This window comes from Protobothrops mucrosquamatus, unplaced genomic scaffold, assembly GCF_001527695.2.
Source record: "Protobothrops mucrosquamatus isolate PMUCROS unplaced genomic scaffold, P.Mucros_1.0 scaffold300, whole genome shotgun sequence".
NCBI classification, from domain to species: domain Eukaryota; kingdom Metazoa; phylum Chordata; class Lepidosauria; order Squamata; family Viperidae; genus Protobothrops; species Protobothrops mucrosquamatus.
The window spans coordinates 625,069-635,676 of NW_015386643.1; positions in this window are offsets into that span (position 1 = coordinate 625,069).

A 10,608-nucleotide genomic window follows, 5' to 3' on the forward strand; every position below is an offset into this window, starting at 1 on the left:
GCCAGTGTTACAGAAGGCTGGGGAGAAAATAGCTGACTGCTCAGTAGCATAATCAGGACTTTCAAGTCTGGAATCCAAGACTATGCAGTCTGCCTCTGTCCTCCCACCCACCAAGTAATCAAAGACTGGCAAATAAGAAACCGGACTGTCAGTTTTGCCCAGCAAAAAGCATTGGGTATACTGGGGATTCACCAGGATCGCCATTGTTCATTTAAACATCTTCCCTTCCTCATTAGAAAAATAAACCTTTAGATTAGGAAGTATTATCTCTATTCCTTTCTATATATCACCATTCTGACAAAAAAAAAACCCAGGTCTTATTCCAAAGTCAGTGGGTGGGTTTCACAACTGAAGCCAGGCTCATTGCCTTATCAAAGGAGCCTGCATAAGATCATTAAGTTCAGGTTCTCAATCAACAATCAGGCTGTGTATATTTGTAGATTTGGGGGGGGGGGGCATCAAGTGTGTGTGTGTGTGTGTGTGTGTGTGTGTGTGTGTGTGTGTGAGAGAGAGAGAGAGAGAGAGAGAGAGAGAGAGAGAGAGAGATATTTTGGATGAGCTGCTGAATTTTTCATTGACCCCTCTAGTCTAGCACACTGTTAAGAGCAGCTTGATGTAAAAAATCAAGCAAATGAAAAGATCTTGATCCTTTGATTTCCATGCTGTGAAAATGTTAAGTTGTGTGACAAGCTGCTATTAAGGACCCAGGAGGATGACTAAATAATAGTGGTGACATATCTATTAGATAGTTTGGGTTGTGTGTGTTGCATAAGGATTATGTAAGCACGGGACTGGAATTTTTAATTCACATAAACTTGAACTTTCTTTGATCGGTACAAACTTCCAATATGTTTCTATTAAGGGGTCTTTTGTTATTCATTTCACTGTTCTGGTCAATTCTGTTACCATATGTAGTTTCTGAAAATAATTGCTTGAATATCTATACTAATTATGTAGGTTTTGAATATATTTTACAAAAAGGAATGATTAAATTTGTATTACAAATAAGTTATTTATGGTTTAATCATACATTTAAATGTTTTTTTAACTGTGACTAAATTTACAATATTTAAGTGGCACTCTATTAGTTATTCAGATAATAGCTTCTAGGCTGAGAAGCTAAAGAGGAATGACCCTGGTTAATAGTTGGAGGGGAGTCCTCCAGAATACCAGAAGTGTATCCTAGATTAAGAAGTTGAAAAAACATCTTCAAAGAAGGCACTAGTTGATCACTTTCATGTCATTACTGGGGAGTAGAACCATTGGTGGTATAGAAGGATGATAGGAATTCCATCATTTTTTATATATGGAAGTACTGTAAAGAATTTCTTTACTTGTAAAGTGAGTAGAAAAACAATCTCTCCCAATCTGGTGCCTTCCAAATATGTTGGCTTTCAATTCCCATCATTCCCATTTAGCATGTGAAATAGGGATGATGGAAGCTGGAATCCAATACATTTAGTGGAATTGATTGCAAAAGTTAGTATAAAATTATCTGATGCTCTACTTGTGTCTATATCAATAGACTCATGTCAATGAGAAGTGACTGAAGACATATGAAGATAAAGTTCTACAAATAACCCCCCAAATTCAGCTACTTTCATTGGCCACTAAAAATCAGAATGTACCAAGGTAGTAAAATGATATCTGCTTTAGGAATAAGCAGAATTTAGATAGATAGATGGGATTTTGAATGGTATGTTTTTGAATATTTAGTCCCAAAAGAAGCTTCATGCAGCCACATGAAACCAATAAGCAAGTGAGCATGCTTAGAACTAATAAGAATATTATATGACTCAATCTATGAATTTTACCATTTCGCCAACTCTAATCCCACTGCTACAGGAAGATTTAAATCTTCAGCCTGATTCTTCAGGAGTAAAGGTAATTAACGTTTCATTTCATGATTGCCTACCTCATTTTGAAACTGATCTTTCCTCCCCCTAAAAAGAGATCTTTACGTGTATAAGTCTGATGCAGAGTACCTCGTCCTTGCATCCTCCATATAGCTGGGATGTAATCTTATAATTCCCACATAAGGGCTACAATAATCTAATTTATTAAACTTGTATGCCACCCAACTCTCAATGACTTTGGGCTATGATGGATGATGAAGATGGGAATGGTATTCTAACATATCTAGAGGACACTGGAGTTGGAAAGGCAAGCCTGATACATCAATTAAACCAGTTCAAAGAATATTAACCCATCTAATACAGGCAGACACATTTCAAATAACAATCACTATTTTTCAAGCATCAGTCTCTTTCCACCCCTCACTCCCCTTTATCCACCAGCATCAGACCTTAAACCTTTCCCCTCTTTTTCTTCAATATATAAATGCCTCTAAATATACAACATTTGATGATCTAGATCAGGGGTCTTCAACCTTGGCCCTTTTATGACTTGTGGACTTCAACTCCCAGAATTCCTCAGCCAGCGTGCTGGGAGTTGAAGTCCACAAGTCATAAAAGGGCCAGGTTTGAAGACCCCTGATCTAGAGGGACAAATTCCCCATCACCACTCACCCACACATATCCCAGTGTTTCTGGCAGTATGGCTTCATGGGTGAGCTGGACATCTTCCCACGTAACCTTCTTTCCCAAGGTTCTGTAGGTGGAGCTGCTTCTCCACCAAGGTGTGTCCTCCTCCGCAAGGATACCACCTAGCTGTCATTTCCAGCCCATAATGGAGCAAACTCCACGCAACCAGTTGACTTAAGAACTGGGAATCTATGGCACCTGTCAGAGAACAGCAGGTTCCAAGAATTATGGCCTTAATAACTCTTTAGTTCTCTTCTGATGAATGGGCTCATGGGAGACCATTAATAGGACCAATGCTGGGGAAAGAAGGAGGGGAAGCAGGTAATTGAATATTAAGACCCAGCAGAGACCAGAAGGAATGAATGAATGAACAAACAAATGGGGGCTGGATATTTTATCCAACTCAGCACTGTTTTTTCCAAAGGATTTCCAGAGCTTCCCTGTACATTCACATTCGGTTGGGTTAAAGAATCGAACTGCTTTCACTAAATTTTATAGCTCTGAATCCAAGGGCCTTGTAGTGAAATATAGGCAGTTTAAATACCAAACATACAAGTATGCTGTTAGAAAAGAGTCTCTACTAGTTTCCAACATGCATTGTGGCTTACTGGAGCAGATCAAGGACAGGTGGTTTGCATGCCAACGTTGGAACTCTCAACTCCAACTATGCATGCAAGCTGAAAATGTTCAGCCTGGTAGTGAGTTAAACACATCTTTCTGCAAATTTTAATGAACGCTTACACTTTATGTCCAATTGCGTACAGGTGCGGAGAAGAAACAGTGAATATGGGAAGGGCCAAAGTACTCTTTCAATCAGTCCTTTACCCCTTCTTTGATAGAAATGACAGCTTCCAAATATTGTTCACGGAAACACAAATTTGAGCAGAATGCCAAATATTAACATGCAACTGTACCACACTCTCCTTCAATTCTATGTACTAATCAGTCAGCCAGCACTGGTGCTCCTGGGAGATTCCATTTATTTTCATATTGTTCTCAGTAGTAATTAAGAACTGTATTCCGTTTTTTAAAATCCAGAGATGGGCAGTCTTTTGAGATTCTAACACAGAATGCTTGCCATGGTAAAGTGGTGGTTCATCTTGTCCTCAAGAAGACATTTGTTTGTTTGTTTGTTTATATTATTTATTAATATATATGGTCACCAAACTCATGGTGACTTGGGGCAGCTTACAGAAATAAGCATTGCTAAATCTAATCTTTTGTCTGGTCTCCAATTGTCTCTTATTAGAGAAGGTTGTTGAGAAGGTGATAGGTCTGCAACTCCACAGGGCCCTGGAGGAAGCAGATTATCTGGATTCCTTCCAATTGGATTTTAGGCTGGATTATAGAACTGAGACAATATTGATCGCACTTGTTGGTGACTCCTGGTGGGCTTGGGATGGGGGCAGTGCATCCATCCTGGCCTTCCTTGCTCTTTCAGCAGTGTTCAATGCCATTGATCATATCTTATTTATTTATTCATTAGATTTATATGGCTGCCCATCTCACATAAAGCGACTCTGGATGGCTAACACAATGAAAACGTCAATACAAAATAAAATGCAATTAATAAAGCCACATCAAAAAGAAAAAAATGGTCGGTGAGGGTAAATCAGTCAACAACAAACTCATGTAGCCTATGAGCTCAACCACCTGCTGACCGACATGTCTGACAGACAAGTTGGATCCTAAGAGGTTTGCAGAAGGCCAGCAAGCTTAGGGGTTTGGGGGAAGCATAGTTTATCATAGTTCCCCTTCCAAGGCCAGTTCCACTCAGTTATGTCTGCTCCTGAGCTTCTGCATTTTATTATGCCTCAGGGCTTGACTCTCTCCCTCTTTCTAATATCTACATGAAACTATTGGGTAAAGTTATTAGTCAGCCTGGAGTTATCTAAGATACTAAGTATTATCTATACATTCATGAAAATTAGTTGTACATCTCTGCTTTTTTGCACCCATTCCTTGGGATTCTAGGCATGCAGGGTTTGTGTTCAGCCTTTCATCATATGACAGACAAAACTGATTTATGGGACAGCCATTAGGGCTACTAACTCCAAATCTGAACTGGCCTGAGCAGTGATGTAGTGAAATGACGAAAGAGTGTCTTTCATGGAGTCAGAACCACTCTTGTATTGATTATACCTTTATCTAGTCTATTGGAGCCCAGGGACTGAGAACTGGATTATAATTAGTGCTTATAAACTGGTTTATAATTAGAGTATCAAGCCAATCTTCCATTCCTTTCTGATATCCTGTTTCATACTGTTCCTCTCCCACAATTGGTTGCTGCCCCAGACTGCTGCTAACACAAATGCTTACATCAGCCCTTGAACTTCCATCTTTATGCATTTTTAACCAGATAATAATTAGAATTTTTGTTTTATTACAAAAGAGCAAATTTTTCATCCTTGCCTATGAAAACTGTTTCTCTGTGGCTGTCCTCAGATCTGAAGTTTATTTACATATTTATCTAACTTGCATTTCCTATAAATGTATTAGCTAACCTGAATTCTTATTAGCACTCAGCAAACCAAGACCAAGTTTATCCTGATTGATAAACTAATACTATACTACAATCTAATATTATAGGTTCCTGTTGCAAAAATAAGAAACTTATTAACTAGAAAGTAAATATGAAAACTCTTGACAACTATATCCCCGTGCCATCGATTCTTTACTTCCTTGTATTTTACATGCTCCTCAACAAAATTCTAGCATCTGTATTAAGTTAGTCATTTGTGTTTGCCTATTGTTTCTCTTCTATAAAATGCTCCCAGTGCTGAGAGCCACATAGATGTTTTGGGGCACAATCTGGGTTTGTATCTATTCTATATTCTCAATATGGCACATCTAACATACTGATTCTTAAAATCCACATTAACCTTGACTTTGTAATGCCAGAAATATCCACGCCACCCAAATCTCAGGTCATGGCCTTCTATTTTTTCTTCCCTGTAAGATAGAGTTATATTTTGTAAAGGTTGTAAAAGTTCCTCCATAAATCATCTATTTATATAAATAAAAATGTAAATGTTCGTTTGTTCAAAATCTTAAATCTCTGAAAGTTCTTCACCGATTGCTTTGAAATTTTGACACAACTTTGCATTCGAATACGTGCATGTTTTTATATACCTATATTATATAGATGTCACACCTGTGACAGGTAAAAACATGCTTGTTTTGAAAAACAGCGCCATCTGTTGGACGTAAAAGCATACCCACAAGCATTGTGAAATTAAACATATTACAAACGTGCGCTTTCTTTCTTTCTTTTCCATTTAACCAGACTGAGCCACAGCAACGCGTGGTCAGGTACAGCTAGTTTATAATAAAAACGTTAATATCATCTGGTTCAGGCGCCTTTCTTGGCTTAATTTTTTTATAACTTCAAAACTTCCTTTATTTTTATAGGTGAAGGCACCTGGCAGTCGAAAAAAGTGTTTATGGTTTTGAACATTGTAAAACTGAGTTTGAAATACAATTGTGTGCAAATGTTGAATATATATTTGTTAAAATGTATAAACTTTTGAAATTTGAAACAGAAGAAGACAAGTAAAAGAGTGTATGATAAAGGGAGCTAAAATTTGGTCGCAATATACTGATGGAACAACGGAAAAATATGTGGCTGAAAGTACTGAAATTTAAACAAGGTTATAAACAGAATTTTTATAAAATGATGTACCATCGGTATATGTCACCAGAGAAAATGTCTAGAATGTATAAAGACACTTCAAATGTATGCTAGAAATGTGAACACGAAGGGACATTTTATCATGTTTGGATTCACAGATGAATTTAAACAATTTACATATTTAAACAATATACTATCAAACTAGAGGTTTTTCTTTGGGATTGATGGACAAATAGTTAGAAAAAAGTTATGGAACTTTGTTTTTCTACATAATAAATGCAGCAAGATTACAGGGAAGCCTCAACTTTTGATAATACATTTAATCCAAGGACTTGATTGAGTCTCAGACCTGGCAATCTGCCCCTCACCTGGCCACCTGTACATTATTAGCTTGCAAGCTATACAAAAAGAGGCAGCAGGCCAGATTTGGCCTGAGGGCCACAGTTTGCCAACCTCTGATTAGAGAGCTACAGCTTCTCTATCCTACAAAATTTAATACGTTTTTTTAAAAAAATAACTAAGCATAATTTCTTACTTTGTAATAGTTGATTGCAGGCAGTCCTTGTTTAGTTACTGCCTCATTTAGTGACCATCTGCAGTTACAATGGTAATGAAAAAGCAACTTTGTGACTTTTATGGCCTTCCCAGGTTCATAAAACAAGGGAAAGCTGAGGCAAGATCATAAACACAGAAGAAAATGTACCTAATTCAAAGTATTTTGAAAAATACAGCTTCACTTAGCAACCTCTTGAACAGCTTGGAGGTCCTAATTGAGGACACTAAATGAGGACTGCCTATAGTATGATGCTAGCAAAAAAGAAAAGAAAAGTAAAACCATGCAGAATTAAAGTCAAACCATACCTGCAAAAAATGGAAATTATTTCCCTGGAAAAAAAACCTGCCACCCATTGTCTACTCTATGGGGATTCTCAGTTTTCCAGGTCAGGGTTGTCTCAAAGGTGCTTTTTCAAGAGGCAACTGGACTTTCTTTGTTTTTCCTTGAAGACTTTTCCCTTCTCATCCAAGACGCTTCTTCAGCTCTTCCAGTTGCCTCTTGAAAAAAGCACCTTTGGGACTTGCCATCCATTTTTGATGAGTTCCAGGCATAGGCACATCTTTTGAGTCAGTTGCCTGAGAAAACTGTGAAGAACCTGTGGTTCTCTAGGGAGGACTTTCTTCACTTGTAACTAACTGTGGCAGAAACATGACCTAGCAACCTCTTTTTTTCTGCTCCGTCCTCTTAAAATCGACATCATCGGATCACCAGCTCTGCCATGAGGCAGCCTTAAGTCATCGATAACTGCCCACTTTTCAAGTACAGTAGTGCTTTCCCCTTCTCTCAAACCAGATTTTATCATGGATACAGTTGACAAGCTTCACCAAAGTCAAGCCACCTCTAGTAAATGCAATCAATGTGGCTTCCATTGGCCACTCTAGGCTTATATGGATACACCCCCGTCTTCTCTCTGACTGTTAGGCACATGGCCTTTTTCCTTTTGGCATTGGGAAAATGTAGTTGTTTCAAAACAGTTTCTTCCTTGTACTCAACAGATTGGAAACTCGAATTAATCTGGATTGATTAATAGCAGGGTTAATACTCTCCTGGAATAATATGAAAGCTGTGTTCAAAAAGAACCTGACTATTTATTTATTTAGCTTATGGCATCTACAGAGCTCATGCAATCACTGATGTACAGCAAATATATATATTAAATATATACCGTATATATTAAAAGCTGTCTAGCTTAATCACCATTCTCTAGATTGTAAGACTGTGGTATGTTATCTCAAAGTGGTTTCCTAGACTTAAGCCTGGTGAGAGGTAGAGAGCCTAATATTTTATGTTTTGGAAGATCTCTAGGAGTCAATGACATATTTATCTTATTCCACTCTTGCTGTCAAAAGAACCTATGAATGAATATACTTGTGCAAAAACACACCACATATTGACAGATGGCTAACTCCAGTAGTCTAGCTGTGGAAACTCATCTCCTTTCCAAGGCCAGCCCTGGACAATGTTAAAGGAGGGAGGGGGGGAGGCAAACAAAGCTGAAAAAATGCACCAAATCCTATTCTTATTTATACTGTAAATAAAGACAGTACCACAATTTTATGCTAGTGTAGTTTTTTACCAGCACAGGCACTGGTGGACAGCAGTTGGATGGAGCTAGTGTTTCCTGTTGACTGTCTTGAAACTCCACTATTCAATTTTGATGGAAGACTTCAGGCTCCAGAGTTAGCAAAGACAGAGAAATGCTTAGTGTCTCGTTCTACTTTCTGATCCTCATATTAGAGGCAGGTAAGAGAATTTGGAAGGCTGGTCAGAGTGCTGATGGATACAACACAGCCATGCTGCTGGGGTTGAGGAGGCTTGGGTAAGATACCGTCTTGGCGCATGAAAATAGGCACACCTCTGAGTACTGTTACTATTCCCTTCCTCCTTCACCCCCCTCCCTTCCTATTTCTTAACAGGCACCTTTTGTTTCTTTCCTTGTACATTTAAAAGCATTTGGAGGCACTGCAGAACAAATCAACCATTGTCTGTGGTGTCTTCCTTTCTCCAGAGAGTATCTGAGGGAGGAGGAGGGGCAGAGAAGAAAGTAGGAAGTAAGGCAATATCTCTGATGATTTTTTTTAATGTTATGTAGATGCTGAGATTAGGGCCCCCCAATGATATAGGCTTAGTGGCACTAATCTGTATAAGACTTTTAGGCCAGAAGTCAAATGTTCTAATTCCATGTTTAAATTTCCAGGAAGAAGATCCACCTTTTTCCTATCTTCTATTCAGTCATTTCCTTCCATTTTCCCCCCTCTTTCCTATCTTAGTATCTACATTAGTTGGTGGAGAAGGACTACATCAAGAGTGGGGAATGCAAGGGAAAGGAGCCATAGTAGTCTGATTCAGCTAAAAGTTTTAAAATAAATGGAAAATCTGCTGTCAATCTATCTCCGTCAACAACTGAGCAATATATTTGTACTGTAGTTTCAAAGGAACCAAACCTGAAAGATCACACTGAAAGTAAGATGAACTCTTTGTGTGTTGCAACAGATTAACAAGGAGCTATTTCATCAACTATGCAATGAAGAAGGGAGCCTTTTTCAAAAACATCCTGGTCAGTGCTGCAGAGCATATATAATAGAAATCCATTAGAATCCATATTTTTATTCACGTCTCCCCTCCCGATCCACATTTGTAAGTCTCATAGCTACTGAGTAATTTTGATAAAATATGGGCAGTCCTTGACAACATCCTACAATTTGAAGAGGTTGTTGAGAATCAGCAGATGATGCAGACCAAGGCCCTGGTGGTGACTTTATGTGTAATTGCTTAACACTAGGCCTCATGATTAGCACAGACGCAGACATGCAGCTTGATACTTGTCAATTTTCCTTGGAACGAAGCCCCATTTTATTCAATGGGGCTTCCTTTCCAGAAAATGCACAGAGGGCTGCAAACTAAGCAAATATGCATACGAAGATGCTTACTCTGCAGAATGGATGTCACAGAGCAGAGCTTTATTTGCATTATCTCGAAAAGATTCTGGGTTTGTTTTAGCACAGATTAGTGCTCTTTATATTTATTGTACACAGCACTTTCTAGTTCATCAGATGAGGGAGCCGGAAGCTGATGCTCTGGCCCATTCAAGCAGTTCTAAATCAGTTCAGGTGCTGCAAATATTTTAGGGCTGTCAAAAAGAAAAAAGAAAAAAAAAAGAAAAAAAGGATTAGATGGGGAGAATTGTGGTAGGAATTGTCTTATGTTAAATTTAGACCCATCAGGATACTGGTTAGGAAATAGAGGGCATATTGGGTTAGGGTGCAGTCACATCAAATCTAAGCTTTTCTAATTTCTTTCTGTCAGTAGACAAAAACATTCTTATGGAGGCAGGCTTTTGATGGATAAGCCGTTTTTCTGTTGAGTGTTGGGTGGACATTGACAGTTCTTGTTTTTTAAACGATGTTTTCATTAAGTCTTTTAACTCTAGTTTTAATTTGCCTGATTTTTTGCTTGCCTTCTATTATTTCTAATTGCTCTGACTAATGGAAAGTGCGCTCTCTCCCTCCCTCCCTCCCTCCCTCTCTCTCTCTCTGTGAAATACATCAGCTAAATAAAGCTTCACTCACCCATCCAAGGACCAGCAATTCTTACACTCAAGACCGAACGAGGGTATTTGACCAAGGAGAATATGTGCATACCTGTCTATAAAGGGTCAATATTTTGGAAAGGAGAAGCAAAGGTGTGCAGACATATCTGTATGTTAGATCACACGATTTGGCTATTCCTCAGGAAGTCTTGTGAGTCTGAATAATCAGGCCTTTAGTTTCAGGTAGCAAGGGCAAGTTCTGATGTGTCCAGCCACAACCACACAGGGCTGCAGATTCAAGTGTTCTCAGACCTCTCGTGTTTGCCCAGGTTCCAGGCCCATTTGTAGG